The sequence below is a fragment of the Leucoraja erinacea genome, chromosome 41 (assembly GCF_028641065.1).
Source record: "Leucoraja erinacea ecotype New England chromosome 41, Leri_hhj_1, whole genome shotgun sequence".
In the NCBI taxonomy this organism is placed as follows: Eukaryota; Metazoa; Chordata; class Chondrichthyes; order Rajiformes; family Rajidae; genus Leucoraja; species Leucoraja erinaceus.
Window position 1 is genome coordinate 2,256,768 of NC_073417.1, and position 17,228 is coordinate 2,273,995.

The following is a 17,228-nucleotide window of genomic DNA, read 5'->3' on the forward strand; positions in this document are numbered from 1 at the left end:
ATGTCTTCCTTAGTGAAGACGGAACCAAAGTAGTTATTCAATTGGTCCGCCATGTCCTTGTTCCCCATGATCAATTCCCCTGTTTCTGACTGCAAGGGACCTACATTTGTTTTAACTAATCTCTTTCTTTTCACATATCTATAAAAACTTTTGCAGTCAGTTTTTATGTTCCCTGCCAGTTTTCTTTCATAATCTATTTTCCCTTTCCTAATTAAGCCCTTTGTCCTCCTCTGCTGGTCTTTGAATTTCTCCCAGTCCTCCGGTATGCTGCTTTTTCTGGCTAATTTGTACGCATCAACCTTCGCTTTGATACTATCTCTGATTTCCCTTGTTATCCATGGATGTACTACCTTCCCTGATTTATTCTTTTGCCAAACTGGGATGAACAATTTTTGTAGTTCATCCATGCAGTCTTTAAATGTCTTCCATTGCATATCCACCATCAACCCTTTTAGAATTAATTGCCAGTCAATCTTGGCCAATTCACGTCTCATACCCTCAAAGTTACCTTTCTTTAAGTTCAGAACCATTGTTTCTGAATTAACAATGTCACTCTCCATCCTAATGAAGAACTCAACCATATTATTTCACTCTTGCTCAAGGGGGCACGTACAACAAGATTGCTAACTAACCCTTCCTCATTACTCAATACCCAGTCTAAAATAGCCTGCTCTCTCGTTGGTTCCTCTACATGTTGATTTAGATAACTATCCCGCATACATTCCAAGAAATCCTCTTCCTCAGCACCCCTGCCAATTTGATTCACCCAATCTATATGTAGATTGAAGTCACCCATTATAACCGTTTTGCCTTTGTCGCACGCATTTCTAATTTCCTGTTTGATACCATCTCCAACTTCACTACTACTGTTAGGTGGCCTGTACACAACACCCACCAGGACAGTGTTAGTGTGGACTCAGTGGGCCGAAGGGCCTGTTTCCATGCTGTATCTCTAAACTAAACTAACCAGTATAGCACAGGAGCGAAGGAAATAGACAACGTTTCGTGCTGAAACCCTTCTTCAGACTTTCTTGAGTCTGAAGAAACCCGCTGAGTTTCTCCAGCACTTTTGTCTACCCTCGATTTTCCAGCATCTGCAGTTCCTTCTTGAACAGTACAGCACAGGAACAGGCCCTTCGGCCCATCAATGACTGTGCTGAACATGATGTCAAGACCAACCTTTATATCCATTCTCTGCATATCGATGTGCCTTTCCAAAAAGCTCTTAAGTTCCACTATCATATCTGCCCCCAGCACCACTCCTGGCATCACGTTCCAGGCACCCACATTGACTCAAGATCTCCTGTTTATGTTCATATTTCCTTTGAACTTTTCCCATCTCACCTTAAAACTATGCTTTCTAGTTTACTTTGGGGATATCGCATGGAAACTGGCCAGTTTCCACACTGTATCACTATGACTCTGACCTTCGGACCACCGAGTCCGCACTGACCAGCAATCACCCCGTACAATGGACAATAGACAATAGACAATAGGTGCAGGAGTAGGCCATTTGGCCCTTCGAGCCAGCACCGCCATTCAATGTGATTACGTTACAGGAAAAGGTTGAACAAGTTAGGTCTTTATTCTCTGGAGCGCAGAAGGTTAAGGGGGGACTTGATAGAGGTCTTTAAAATGGTGAGAGGGATAGACAAAGTTGACGTGGACAAGCTTTTCCCTTTGAGAATAGGGAAGATTCAAACAAGAGGACATTACTTCAGAATTAAGGGACAGAAGTTTAGGGGTAACATGAGAGGGAACTCATTTACTCAGAGAGTGGTAGCGGTGTGGAATGAGCTTCCAGTGGAAGTGGTGGAGGCAGGTTCGTTGGTATCATTTAAAAATAAATTGGATAGGCATATGGATGAGAAGGGAATGGAGGGTTATGGTATGAGTGCAGGCAGGTGGGACTAAGGGAAAATAATTGTTCGGCATGGAATTGTAGGGCCGAGATGGCCTGTTTCCGTGCTGTAATTGTTAAATGGTTATATGGTTATATGATCATGGCTGATCATTCACAATCAGTACCCCATTCCTGCCTTCTCCCCATATCTCCCGACTCTGCTATTTTGAAGAGCCCTATACAATACAATACAATACAATACAATACAATATAGTTCTCACTTGAAAGTATCCAGAGAGCCTGCCTCCACTGCCCTCTGAGGCAGAGAATTCCACAGACTCACCAGTCTCTGTGAGAAAAAGTGTTTCCTCGTCTCCGTTCTAAATGGTTTACTCCCTTATTCTTAAACTGTGGCCCCTGGTTCTGGACCCCCCCAACATCGGGAACATGTTTCCTGCCTCTAGCGTGTCCAAGTTCCATGTATCTGTACTCTGTGGACGGCTCGATTCTAATCATGTATTGTCTTTCCACTGACTGGTTAGCACGCAACAAAAGCTTTTCACTCTCCCTCGCCACACGTGACAATAAACTGAACTGAACTAAATGTGTAAGAAAGAACCGCAGTTGCTGGAAAAATCGAAGGTAGACAGAAATGCCGGAGAAACTCAGCAGGTGAGGCAGCATCTGTGGAGCGAAGGAATAGGCAACGTTTCGGGTCGAGACCCTTCTTCAGACTTCTATAGTCTGATTGGGCAGCAAAGCGACCTGGGTACACATGACAATAATAAACATCTTAAACCTGATTATAGGGAAGTAGCTGTTCCTGAATCCTGGTGACGTGGGAACTCTGTACCTCCACAGAAGATACACAAACTTGACAGCACGGTCCACCGGATTCAGGACCACAGGAACAGATTCCGGAACAACTTCTTCCTCACTGTCATCAGACCTCTCCATCTCCCAACCTACCTCACTTTGGCCCTTGTCCTTTTTTTAATCTGCACTTTCTCTGTCACTGGAACACTTTATTCTGTACTATGCTCCTTTTCTTATTTTGCACTACCTGCTTTATGTCTTGAGTGTACTCATGTGTGATACGATTGGGCTGGATAGTCATAGAGTCATACAGAGTGGAAACAGGCCCTTCGGCCCAACTTGCCCATCCCGACCTACATGCCCCATCTACCGTAGTCTCATCTGCTTGCTAGTGCCCCAGCTGATCAAGATCTTAATAGAAATGAACAGCAGATGCCGGTTTACACCAAAGATAGACACAAAATGCTGGAATAATTTAGGGGCTCAGGAAGTATCTCTGGAGAAAGTGGAAGAATGGTCCCAACCTGAAACGTCACCTGTCCATGCTCTCCACAGATGCTGCCTGACCCGCTGAGTTACTCCAGCACTCTGTGAAACGTCACCTATCCATGTTCTCCACAGATGCTGCCTGACCCGCTGTGTTACTCCAGCATTCTGTGAAACGTCACCTATCCATGTTCTCCACAGATGCTGCCTGACCCGCTGAGGTACTCCAGCACTCTGTGAAACGTCACCTATCCATGTTCTCCACAGATGCTGCCTGACCCGTTGAGTTACTCCAGCACTCTATGAAACGTCACCTATCCATGTTCTCCACAGATGCTGCCTGACCCGTTGAGTTACTCCAGCACTCTATGAAACGTCACCTATCCATGTTCTCCACAAATGCTGCCTGACCCGCTGAGTTACTCCAGCACTCTGTGAAACGTCACCTATCCATGTTCCCCACAGATGCTGCCTGACCCGCTGAGTTACTCCAGCACTCTGTGAAACGTCACCTATCCATGTTCCCCACAGATGCTGCCTGACCCGCTGAGTTACTCCAGGACTTTGTGCCTATTTTTGATCGAGATCCTACTGTAACTTGTGATAATGCTCTTCACTGCCCGTCACACCACCCGCGCTGGTGCCATCAGGGTTGTGTTTGAAGACCATGCATTGAGGAATGGTTGGTTGCTGCTATAATGTGTGAGACGTCTATGAGACTCACAGTTTGTGACAATGGTCCACGTGCTCCAGCACCTCCTCCACCACCCATCTCTTCACTGTGTGGCATCTATTCGCTCTCCCCGTCATTCTCTCAGCGGCCTCCGAACCAACGATCCTGTTGGGGAAAGGTTCATGGTTGAAGAGTTACACTTTGGAGATACAGCGTAGCAACAGGCCCTTCGGCTCACCGAGTCAATAGACAATAGACAATAGGTGTGTAGTAGGCCAATCGGACCTTCAAGCCAGCACCGCCATTCAATGTGATCATGGCTAATCATCCCCAATCAGTACCCCGTTCCTGCCTTCTCCCCATATCCCCTGACTCCGCTATTTTTAGGAGCCTATCTAGCTCTCTCTTGAAAGTATCCAGACAACCAGCCTCCACCGCCCTCTGTGAGAAAAAGTGGTTCCTCGTCTCTGTTCCAAATGGCTTACCCTTTATTCTTAAACTGTGGCCCCTGGTTCTGGACTCCCCCAACATCGGGAACATGTTTCTGTGACAATTTACAATTTAACTCAAGCCAATTAACCTGCAAAACTGCACGCCTTTGAAGTGTGGGCGGAAACCGGGGCACCCGGAGAAAGCCCACGCAGGTCACGGGGAGAGCGTGCGAACTCTGTACAAACAGCGCCCGTAGTCAGGATGGAACCCGGGTCTCTGGCGCTGTGAGGCAGCAACTCTACCGCTTTCACAGAGTAGACGCACATGAGGGTTTTTTCCCTCTATGCAAGGCAAATCACCAAACGTGTTGAGAATCACAAAGGCATATAACATTTGGTTTTAAGGTGATTTTCACCACTAAACAATTGGGGCTAAGTGTCCATTTTTTATCTTAAATGCTGACTATTTAATTTAACGATGAAGTATTGGTTCTGTTCCTAACATTCACGCTTTATAAAAGGGGTGCACCATAGCCATTGTTACTTGGTTACCATTAGTAAAATGCCCGTGGCCTTTGGCCTATGTTAATACAGCAACATTTACACTGTCTTGTAAAATTGAGTAGATTTGAATCGAAAGTAAACCTTGCATGACCAATTAATCTTAATGTATAATTACTCTAAATTTATAGCCCTTGCACCCTATGTCCCTCCCCCAGTCAAGTGACTGTACTGGTTTCAAAGTCGACTTGTTGAGTTTCATTGTCTGTAACTCATTTTCACCTAGGCCACAGCTAACAATGGCCCGTTCCCTTGATCATCATTTCTCTATTATCCATCAACTCTTTTAAGTCTAGACTTAAAACTTATTTCCACTCTCAAGTGTTTTGAACGCCTGGTGAAACCCCACATTACTGCCAGCCTCCCCTCATCGTTAGACCCCCTCCAGTTTGCCTATCGCCCCAACCGTTCTACAGAGGATGCCATCTCTACCACGCTGCACACAGTACTCGCGCATCTGGAAAACAAAAACACATACGCCAGAATCCTGTACATTGACTTCAGCTCAGCGTTTAACACCATCATCCCACAGAGACTTGTGGAGAAACTAACCCTGCTGGGCCTCAACACCACCCTGTGTCACTGGATCTTGGACTTTCTGACAGAGAGACCGCAGTCAGTCCGTGTTGGCAAGAACACTTCAGGCTCGATCACGCTGAGCACCGGCTCCCCTCAAGGCTGTGTGCTCAGCCCGCTGTTGTTCACACTGCTCACACATGACTGTGCTGCCAGATTCAGGGACAATAAGATCATAAAATTCGCGGATGACACTACAGTGGTGGGACTCATCAGTGGAGATGACGAATCAATGTACAGGGAGGAAGTAGAACAACTGGTGGACTGGTGCGGCAAAAATAACCTAGAATTGAATGTCGACAAAACTAAGGAGATGGTTGTTGACTTCAGGAGGGCGCAGCCAAAGCATACACCGCTCAACATCAGTGGCACTGCAGTGGAGAGAGTGGAGAGCATAAAGTTCCTCGGTGTGCAAATTACGGACAGCCTCACCTGGTCCAGGAACACCACTGGGACCGTCAAACGGGCCCATCAGCGACTGCACTTCCTGACGAAACTAAAACAGGCCTCACTCCCCACCAACATCCTCAGGACTTTCTACAGGGGTACGGTGGAGTCTGTACTCACGTACTGCATAAATACGTGGTACTCCACCTGCAACTGTTCGGACAGGAAGGCTCTGCAGAGGGTAGTGAGGGGAGCAGAGAGGATCATTGGCGTCTCCCTACCCTCGGTACAAGAACTGTTCCAGAGCCGCTGTCTGAAAAAAGCTCAGAGAATTGCTAAGGACAAACTGCACCCCCTCCACATACACCTGGATCTCCTGCCATCAGGCAAGAGATATCGAAGCATCAAAGCCCGGACTACAAGACTGCTAAACAGCTTCCTACCACAGGCTGTGAGGCTGCTAAACAGTCACTCTGCACTCACAGTCACTTGATTCTGCGGCTGGCACGGACACTTTAATAACTGGCACTGGCCACTCAAATCAGCGGCCCCGGACATTTTTTATGATTATGGTTTATTGTATTTTAACATTGTGTTTTTACCTGCTTTTAACTATTTATACTGTTCCATCAGGGACTGGATTGTTTTTTAGTGTTATTATGTGTGAAGTGTTTTAAATTTCATGTGCGATGCTCCGCTATTCACTGGGAAACGTCTTTTCATTTTGCACTGTACAACTGTTGCTTGCAAGATGACAATAAAGGTTGATTGATTGATTGATTGATTGATTGAAGCCTTTCTTGAGGTTCTCTGAGGGAGAACGTATATATGTATCTATGTATGTATTGTTAGATCTATGTATCACTGTTTGTAGCACGTTAGTACCTGCAACGGTGTAAAGCACTTTGGTCAACGAGAGTTGTTTTTAAATGTGCTGTAGAAATAAAATTGACTTCACGACTTATTCTCTTTATCACCGGTTCTCTGGATACTTTCAAGCGAGAGCTAGATAGGGCACTTAAAGATAGCGGCGTCAGGGGATATGGGGAGAAGGCAGGAACGGGGTACTGATTGGGGATGATCAGCCATGATCACATTGAATGGCAGTGCTGACTCAAAGGCCGAATGGCCTACTCCTGCACCTATTGTCTATTGCATATCTTTCATTCCCTTATTCTATATCGTTCTACATCATCGTCTATATCTCTCGTTTCCCTCTCCCCTGACTCTCAGTCTGAAGAAGAGCCTCGACCTGAAACGTCACCTATCCATGTTCTCCACAGATGCTGCCTTGCCTGAGCAACACTAGGAAGTTTGTGGATGACACAAAGCTGGGTGGCAGTGTGAACTGTGAAGAGGATGTTAGGAGGTTGCAGGGTGACCTGGACAGGTTGAGTGTGTGGGCAGATGCGTGGCAGATGCAGTATAATATAGATAAATGTGAGGTTATCCACTTTGGCGTTTAAAATAAGGGGGCAGATTATTATCTTAATGGGGTTAGGTTAGGGGGAGGTACAGTGAGAACTGGGTGTCCTTGTACACCGGTCACTGAAAGTTGGCGTGCAGGTACAGAAAGCTAATGGAACGTTGGCCTTCATAACAAGATGATTTCAATATAGGAGTAAAGAGGTTCTGCAGTTGTATAGGGAGTAAAGAGACCACATCTGGAGTATTGCGTACAGTTTTGGTCTCTTAATTTGAGGAAGGACATCCTTGTGATTGAGGCAGTGCAGCGTAGGTTCACGAGATTGATCCCTGGGATGGCGGGACTGTCATATGAGGAAAGATTGAAAAGACTAGGCTTGTATTCACTGGAGTTTAGAAGGATGAGGGGGGATCTTATAGAACATATAAAATTATAAAAGGACTGGACAAGCTAGATGCAGGAAAAATGTTCCCAATGTTGGGCGAGTCCAGGACCAGGGGCCACAGTCTTAGAATAAAGGGGAGGCCATTTTAGACTGAGGCGAGAAAAAACTTTTTCACCCGGAGAGTTGTGAGTTTATGGAATTCCCTGACACAGAAGGCAGTGGAGGCCAAATCACTGGATGGATTTAAGACAGTTAGATAGAGCTCTAGGGGCTAGTGGATTCAAGGGATATGGGGAGAAGGCAGGCACGGGTTATTGATAAGGGACGATCAGCCATGATCACAATGAATGGCGGTGCTGGCTCGAAGGGCTGAATGGCCTACTCCTGCACTTATTTTCTATGTTTCTATGTTTCTATGACCCGCTGAATTACTCCAACACTTTTGGATTTTAATTCCTGTTACATTCGAGTAAGGTACGAGCACTGACCTGTTAAAACTGGAGATGAAGGCCTTTCGAAAATCATTACACAGTTGTTCGGTGTAGAAAAAGTGGGACCTGTTGAGCTGAGGATTGATTCCATCCCGTCCCCAGCTGACCTTGTATTCATATATGTTGGTGTGACGAAGCTAGTATGGGCAGAACAATTAATATTACTCAATAAGCCTCAATATTAAAAAGATAGACGGACATCAGTCGAGCCGCTGCCGTTAGGCGCCGCCACACCACACTTGTCTATGTCTGCCTTAAAAATATCCACTGACCTGGCCACAGCCCTCTGTAGCAATGAGTTCCACAGATTAAGGCAGCGATAGATAGGTTCTTGATTAGTACAGGTGTTATATGTTATGGGGAGAAGGCAGGAATATGAGGTTAGGAGAGATAGATCAGCCATGATTGAATGGCAGAGAACACTTGATGGGCCAATGGCCTAATTATTAAGGCCAATTAGGCCAAATTATGCCAAATGACCTAATATACCCCTATCACATGATCTTATGAATTCTTTGCCACAGACGGCTGTGGAGGCCAAGTCAATGGATATTTTTAAGGCAGAGATAGATATGGCAGAGTACACTTGCTGGCCTAATGGCCTAATTCGATTCCTATCACTTAGGAAAATGAATTTATGAACAATCCAGACAAATTAGCTGTGAAGATATATTAAAGTAAAGGCAGTAAAATCTATTCAAAGAGTCAGAGGATCTCCAATGAGGTAGATAGTTCAGGACCGCTCTCTAGTTGTGGGAGGGAGCAGTTCTGAACGACAATCAACATTATTGGAGACCCTCGAAGTATCTTTGATGAGACTTTGCTGCCTTCATCCTGCGCTAAACATTATATCCTTGTATCTGTACACTGTGGACGGCTCGATTGTAATCATGTATTGTCTTTCCGCTGACTGGTTAGCACGCAACAAAAGCTTTTCACTGTACCTCAGTGCACGTGACAATAAACTAAACTAAACTAATTAACAGGACACAAACGGGTGCCAGGGACGCGACAAAATTGGCAACTCCGCCAACAGTCTGTCTGTTTCTTCGTATAAATTTTTTTTTTTTAGTGCGTTTTTATGTTAGTGTAAAGTTCTCCGGTTTTATTTTATGTGGGTGGAGGGGGAGGGGGGAGGGGGGGGGGGGGAGGGGGAAACTTTTTTTTTCAGTTTCTTATCTTGCCGGAGATGCGATTGTTTCCCGGGTCGTGTCCATGGATTTTCATCGGTAGAAATGGAGGCCTCCTCGGACTGACTTTGAGCCCCCACGCGGGGCGTGGACTTATCATCGGAGCCGATTCCTTGCCTGGGATCGCTCCAACCGTAGCCTGCGGTCTTTACATCGGGAGCTCGCAGTCTCCGGTGAGGCTGAGTCGGGAGATCCAATGATGCGGAGGCTCGACCAGCCCCGACGTGGGGTCTGATCGCCCGGCGCGGGGAAGCAGACATCCCCCTGACGCAGGAGCTGGATCGCCCCGATGCGGAGGGCCCAAACGCCGCCGGCTACGGGAGTCAAGATCGCCCATCAACGGAGGGCTCGAGGCCCCCGACCCGGGAAAACAAAGAATGGAAGAGATTGAACTTTTTTTCGCCTTCCATCACAGTGGGGAATGTGGGGGAGTCACTGTGGTGGATGTTTATGTTAAAATGTATTTTGTGTGTTCTGGTGCTTTTTATTTGTATGACTGACTTGACAAATGAAATTCCTCGTATGTTGCAAAACATACTTGGCTAATAAAGTATTATTATGATTGTGATTGTGACTGATTGGTTATCAATTAAAATAATACAGAACATACTTGACATACACTAAACAATTAAAATAACACAGAATGTACAGCATAGGAACACGCCCTTCAGCCCACAATCTGTGCAAAGGGAAAAGGTTGAATAGTTGAATGGTTTTATATTGTCACATACACACTGGTACAGTGAAATTCTTATTTGCTTACAGTTCAGCAAAGTACTGGGTGGCACGGTGGCGCAGCGGTAGAGTTGCTGCCCTACAGCACCAGGGGCCAGGGTTCCATCCTGACCACGGGTGCTGTCTGTGCGGAGTTTGTACGTTCTCCCCGTGACCTGCGTGGGTTTTCTCCGTGTACTCCGGTTACCTCCCACACTCCAAAGACGTGCAAGCTTGTAGGTTAATTGGCTTCTGTAAATTTGCCCGTGTGTGTGTAGGATAAAAGGGGTGATCGTAGGTTGGTATGGACTCGGTGAGCTAAAAGGCTTGTTTCCATGCTGTATCTCTAAACCAAACTCTGTCTGCCTGTCTATCTGTCTGTCTATCTGTCTGTCTATCTATCTAAAGAATAACGGGTAAGCCATTTAGAACGGAGATGAGGAAACACTTTTTCACACAGAGAGTTGTGAGTCTGTGGAATTCTCTGCCTCAGAGGGCGATGGAGGCCGGTTCTCTGGATACTTTCAAGAGAGAGCTAGATAGGGTTGTTAAAGATAGTGGAGTCAGGGGATACGGGGAGAAGGCAGGAACGGGGTACTGATTGGGGATGATCAGCCATGATCACATTGAATGGCGGTGCTGGCTCGAAAGGCTGAATGGCCTACTCCTGCACCTATTGTCTATCCATCTATCCATGTATCCATCCATCCATGTATCCATCCATCTATCTATCCATCTATCCATCCATCCATCCATCCATCCATCCATCCATCCATCCATCCATCCATCCATCCATCCATCCATCCATCCATCCATCTATCTATCCATCTATCTATCCATCTATCTATCCATCTATCCATCTATCCATCTATCCATCCATTTGTCATTCCAAAGAATTTCAGACTTATTCTGCTTCTTTGCAAGAGACTGTTTATCAACAGGGTTATCTACAAACTACTGAAGTAAAAGTCATTAGTTGGCGGAGTCTAAGTGGAATATTTACTAAAGTTCTGGCAAGCAAAGCTTTTGAAATGTTACACCAGGGCCATCAATTATGAAGAACTGGAATGAATATGGTCCATTGTTCAGGTGTAGAAAAGTATATCCAATTTAGATAAAGTGTTGATATAATTGTGTTGCTGTAAATCACACAGTGTGGTGTTGTATTTCAAAGGCAAACAACTGTCGTTTGCTTCCTTTTGACACAGTCACTGGTGGCTTTCAGCGTAACAGGAGCGAGACACATCGGCTGGTGTTTGTTTTCCGAGTCTGATCCCTCTCACACGTCCCATTAGCTGATTGCACCTGTCACCCATAGATGACTTATTGCCACTGTCTCACCATCCCCAGACTAAAGGGAGCAACATTTCACCAAGCCTAGAAAAGACACTCAGTGCTGGAGTAACTCAGCAGGGTTGCAAACGTTCTCACTCCCAAATAAGGGACACATTTATGACCTCACTAACACTATTGTCAACACACTAGGGACAATTTACAGTTTACACCATGTTTCCGGTCGGGATCCTTCTTCAGACTGATTGTGGAGTGGCAGGGGGCGGGGGAAGAAAGCAAACTGGAAGAGAGGAGAGCATGGTTACGGAAGGGTCCCTATCTATATTCACTTACCCATGGTCTCCAGAGATGCTGCATGGCCCGCTGAGTTACTCCAGCACTTTGTGTCTTTTTTTTAGTAAATCAGCATCACCAGTTGAGATTTTTGGACTTTAGACTTCAGAGATACAGCACGGAAAAATATAAGATTATTAAGGGTTTGGACACGCTAGATGCAGCAGACATGTTCCCAATGTTGGGGGAGTCCAGAAGTAGGGTGCCACAGTTTAAGAATAAGGGGTAGGTCATTTAGAACTCACCAGAGAGTGGTGAGTCTGTGGAATTCTCTGCCTCAGAGGGCGGTGGAGGCAGGTTCTCTGGATACTTTCAAGAGAGAGCTAGGTAGGGCTCTTAAAGATAGCGGAATCAGGGGATATGGGGAGAAGGCAGGAGCGCTATGAAAGTAAGCATGCAGGTACAGCAGGCAGTGAAGAAAGCAAATGGCATGTTGTTCTTTATAACAAGAGGAGTCGAGCATAGGAGCAAAGAGGTCCTTCTACAGTTGTACAGGGACCTAGTGAGACCACACCTGGAGTATTGTTTGCAGTTTTGGTCCCCTAATTTGAGGAAGGACATTCTTGCTATTGAGGGAGTGCAGCGTAGGTTTACAAGGTTAATTCCCGGGATGGCGGGACTGTCATATGCTGAGAGAATGGACCAGCTGGACTTGTACACTCTGGAGTTCGGAAGGATGAGAGGGCATCTTATTGAAACATATAAGATTGTTAAGGATTTGGACATGCTAGAGGCAGGAAACATGTTTCCGATGTTGGGGGAGTCCAGAACCAGGGGCCACAGTTTAAGAATAAGGAGTAAGCCATTTAGAACGGAGACGAGGAAACACTTTTTCACACAGAGAGTTGTGAGTCTGTGGAATTCTCTGCCTCAGAGGACGGTGGAGGCAGGTTCTCTGGATGCTTTCAAGAGGGGAGAATGCAGGAACGGGATACTGATTGGGGATGATCACATTGAATGGCGGTGCTGGCTTGAAGGGCCAAATGGCCTACTCCTGCACCTATTGTCTATTGTCTATAACACGGTTAAGTTATAACTGAGCAGCTTCTTACCCTAGCATGAATGGTGTCCAGAAACATAGTGTGGGCTTTCCAAAGAGGTAGATTCAGCTCTGGCATCCGTGGTAGAACGTCAATATATGCTGATGCTCTGTCACTCGATAGATTGTAGGCGATGTCCGTGATGTAGCGTTTAAACCAATGGCAGTGATTCTCAGGGCATCCTTCGGTCTGCAGTCCTTGTTTGACCTCCTGCTCGATAACTGGAATATTTTGTTCAGTTCAGTTTAGTTTTGATAAACAGTGCCTTCGGCCCACCGAGTCCACGTGACCAGTGATCCCCGCACACTTGCACCATCCTACACACACACTAGGGATGATTTTACAATCTTTACTGAAGCCAATTAACCTGCAAACCCGCACGTCTTTGAGGTGTGGGAGGAAACCGGAGCACCCCAGGAGGAAACCCACGCAGGTCACGGGAAGAACGTGCAAACTCCGTGCAGACAGCGCCCGTAGTCGGGATCGGACCCGAGTCTCCGGCGCCGTGAGGCAGAAACACCACCGCTGCGCCACCGTGCCACCCCAAACATATGGAACATAACCGTGGTTAAATTGGGCAGGACACGAGAGGATACGGTATCTTAGAAAAGTGAAGATACAGCAAAACCTTGATCAGCTGGGCAAGTGGGCAAGTGGGCTGAAAAATGGCTAACCGAGTTAAATGCCGATGCAGGTTCAGGAGCAGCTTCTTCCTGACAACCATCAGACTATTAAACACTACTACCTCAAATAACCTTTGAACTACATACTTGGGGCCATTGGCTTTGTTTTTTTGCACTATTATTGTCTGTTTATATATATACCGTATTTCCTGGCAATGAAGACACACCCACATTTTGAGTTGCTAAATGTTGAAAAAAGGCTGGCGGGACAGGATCAAGGTGTTTAAGAGGGAACTGCAGATGCTGGAGAATCGAAGGTTACACAAAAAAGCTGGAGAAACTCAGCGGGTGCAGACAGATGGGGGACAGTTAGAGAGGAGGTTGTGAAACTGTCTCCAGAGAGAAGAGGAGAACTTCTTCAAGGTGGGCATATCAAGGGTTTGGTTTAGTTCAGGTGTCGGCAAACTTTATTGCATAGGGACCAGGACCCATGTTTGTGAGCGGATGGCGTGTCACATCTATCGCCATAGTTAATAAACAGAGGTCATAAATAATACACAGTAACTAAATTAGTAATTAGTAATAATACATACTAATAATACATAAATTAGTAATAATACATACTATTAAAACATAGTTTTCACGTGTTTTTCAGTTAGTTTTCTGCAGTTTCCAGATCGCCAGTGAGCCCCGGGTCTAGCTGCAGTTCCGCTGTCCAGTCTCGGCGGCCGCTCACAGCCACCCGAGCTACTGAATGAGTTGCGGGCATGATCCCCAGCCCCCTCCTTCTCAATGCTCCTGCCCTCCCCGCAACTTTACCCCTGGCGGCCCAGCCGTGCTGACCCAGGCCAGAATCCCCACACGCTGTGGAAGGGACCAGTCATTAAAAGTAGGCATGCAGGTGCAGCAGGCAGTGAAGAAAGCGAATGGTATGTTAGCATTCATAGCAAAAGGATTTGAGTATAGGAGCAGGGAGGTTCTACTGCACTTGTACAGGGCCTTGGTGAGACCACACTTGGAGTATTGTGTACAGTTTTGGTCTCCTAATCTGAGGAAAGACATTCTTGCCATAGAGGGAGTACAGAGAAGGTTCACCAGACTGATTCCTGGGATGGCAGGACTTTCATATGAAGAAAGACTGGTTAAACTCGGCTGGTACTTGCTGGAATTTAGAAGATTGAGGGGGGATCTTATAGAAATGTACAAAATTCTTAAGGGGTTGGCAGGAAGATTGGTCCCGATGTTGGGGAAGTCCAGAACAAGGGGTCACAGTTTAAGGATAATGGGGAAATCTTTTAGGACCGAGATGAGAAAAACATTTTTTACACAGAGAGTGGTGAATCCGTGGAATTCTCTGCCACAGAAGGTAGTTGAGGCCAGTTCATTGGCTATATTTAAGAGGGAGTTAGATGTGGTCCTTGTGGCTAAAGGGATCAGGGAGTATGGAGAGAAGGCAGGTACAGGATACTGAGTTGGATGATCAGCCATGACCATATTGAATGGCGGTACAGGCTCGAAGGGCTGCATGGCCTACTCCTGCACCTATCTTCTATGTTTCGATAGATAGATAGATAGATAGATAGATAGATAGATAGATAGATAGATAGATAGATAGATAGATAGATAGATAGATAGATAGATAGATAGATAGATAACAGATAAATAAATAGATAATTAATTAGCAGTTCGTAAAAGCCAGATTAGCTTGGGTTGTTGTGGTCATTCTTTGAAAGGTCTAATGTAAGGGGAAAGTATAATGGTTTTATATAACCCGTTGTCAGGGTAATGGCCAAACTCCCAGCAGCATTATTGTGCAGGGAGATCTTGAGGACTAAGTCCACAGCTCCCTGAAAGTGGCAACACAAGGAGGAAGAGAGTGGTAAAGAAGGCACATGGTATGCTCATCTTCATTGGCCTAGAGACATAGATGGGGTAGACAGTCAGAATCTTTCCCCCAGGGTGAAAATGTCACGTGCTAGACGACACAGCTTTGAGGTGAGAGGGGCAAAGTATAAAGGAGATGTGCGGGAACAAGTTTTTTTTACACAGATGGTGATGGGTGCCTGGAACGCGCTACCAGGGGTGGTGGTGGAGGCAGATATACGATAGTGGTGTTTAAGAGGCTTTTAGATGAACACATGGACGTGCAGCGAATTGAGGGATACGGATCACATGCAGGCAGAGGAGATCAGTTTATCATGGCATCATGTTGGGCACAGACATTGTGGGCCGAATGGCCCGTTCCTGTTCTGTACTGTTCTATGTTCTATGTCACTTCAGACTTTAGCTTAGTTAAGTTTAGTTTAGAAACAGGCCCTTCGGCCCACCGAGTCCGTGCCGACCAGCGATCCCCGGACACTAACAATATCCTACAGACACTAGGGACAATTTATTCTTACACCAAGCCTATTAGCCTACAAACCGGTGCTGGCTCGAAGGGCCGAGTGGCCTACTCCAGCACCTATTGTGTATTGTCGGTGTAGTGTGGGAGTATAGGCAAGCATGCAGTTGTGCTTAGTGTTGACGTTTCCAAGAATACCTGTTTCAAGAAGTCTCGAGGTGGCTTCCTGGCCCAGTGCGAGTGGTGCGTATTCCTGGAGGATGTTCCATAGCTTGTGGGAGGAATTCAACCAGCTGTTCCTTGCTTGCTGCCTGCGGGAGGGATCCTTGCTGTAAAACTCTGGGAAGTGTGCGCTGCAAACCAACACAGAGCTCAGAGTCAGAGGACCTGCAATTGACAACGTCTACAATAGGCGGCAGGGTGGCGCAGCGGTAGACAATAGACAATAGGTGCAGGAGTAGGCCATTCGGCCCTTCGAGCCAGCACTGCCATTCAATGTGATCATGGCTGATCATCCCCAATCAGTACCCCGTTCCTGCCTCCTCCCCATATCCCCCGACTCCGCTATCTTTAAGAGCCCTATCTAGCTCTCTCTTGAATGTATCCAGAGAACCGGCCTCCACCACTGAGGCAGAGAATTCCACAGACTCACAACTCTCTGTGTGGAAAAGTTGCTGCCTCACAGTGCCAGAGACCTGGGTTCCATCCCGACTACGGGTGCTGTCGGTACGGAGTTTGCACGTTCCCCCATGTGGATGTTTCTCCGGGTGCTCCTGTTTCCTCCCGCACTCCAAAGACCTGCAATTATGGCTTCTATAAATTGTCCCTAGTGTGTGTCGGATAGAACTGCTGAATGGAGATCCCTGGTTAACGTGGATTTGATGGGCTGAAGGGCCTGAGTCCACTTTGTATCTTAAAAATTAAACTTAACCAAACATGACCACCAGGTTATACTGTGTTAAATAAAGGTGAAAGTGGCTAGTTCTGATACATGGAACAATAGACAATGGACAATAGGTGCAGGAGTAGGCCATTCGGCCCTTCGAGCCAGCACCGTCATTCAATGTGATCATGGCTGATCATCCCCAATCAGTACCCCGTTCCTGCCTTCTCCCCATATCCCCTGACTCTGCTATCTTCAAGAGCCCTATCTAGCTCTCTCTTGAAAGCATCCAGAGAACCGGCCTCCACCGCCCGCTGAGGCAGAGAATTCCACAGACTCACAACCCTCTCTGTGGAAAAGTGTTTCCTCGTATCCGTTCTAAATGGCTTGCCCCTTATTCTTAAACTGTGGCCCCTGGTTCTGGACTTCCCCCAACATCGGGAACATAGACTCATAGAGTCATACAGCATGGAAACAGATGTGCCTGTTAACGTGCTGTATCTCTAAACTAAACTAAACTACACTAATTGAATCCATGCAGGAAACAAATAAGTAAAATATGATTTTAACATCGGTTGAAGTGGACTCGCACGCCGTGGACCAGGAACCAAGTTATAGGAGAGATATTGTCAGGCTTGAAAGGGTTCGGAAAACATTTACGAGGATGTTGCCAGGACTAGAGGGTGTAAGCTACAGGGAGAGGTTGCATAGGCTGGGTCTCTATTCCATGGAGTGC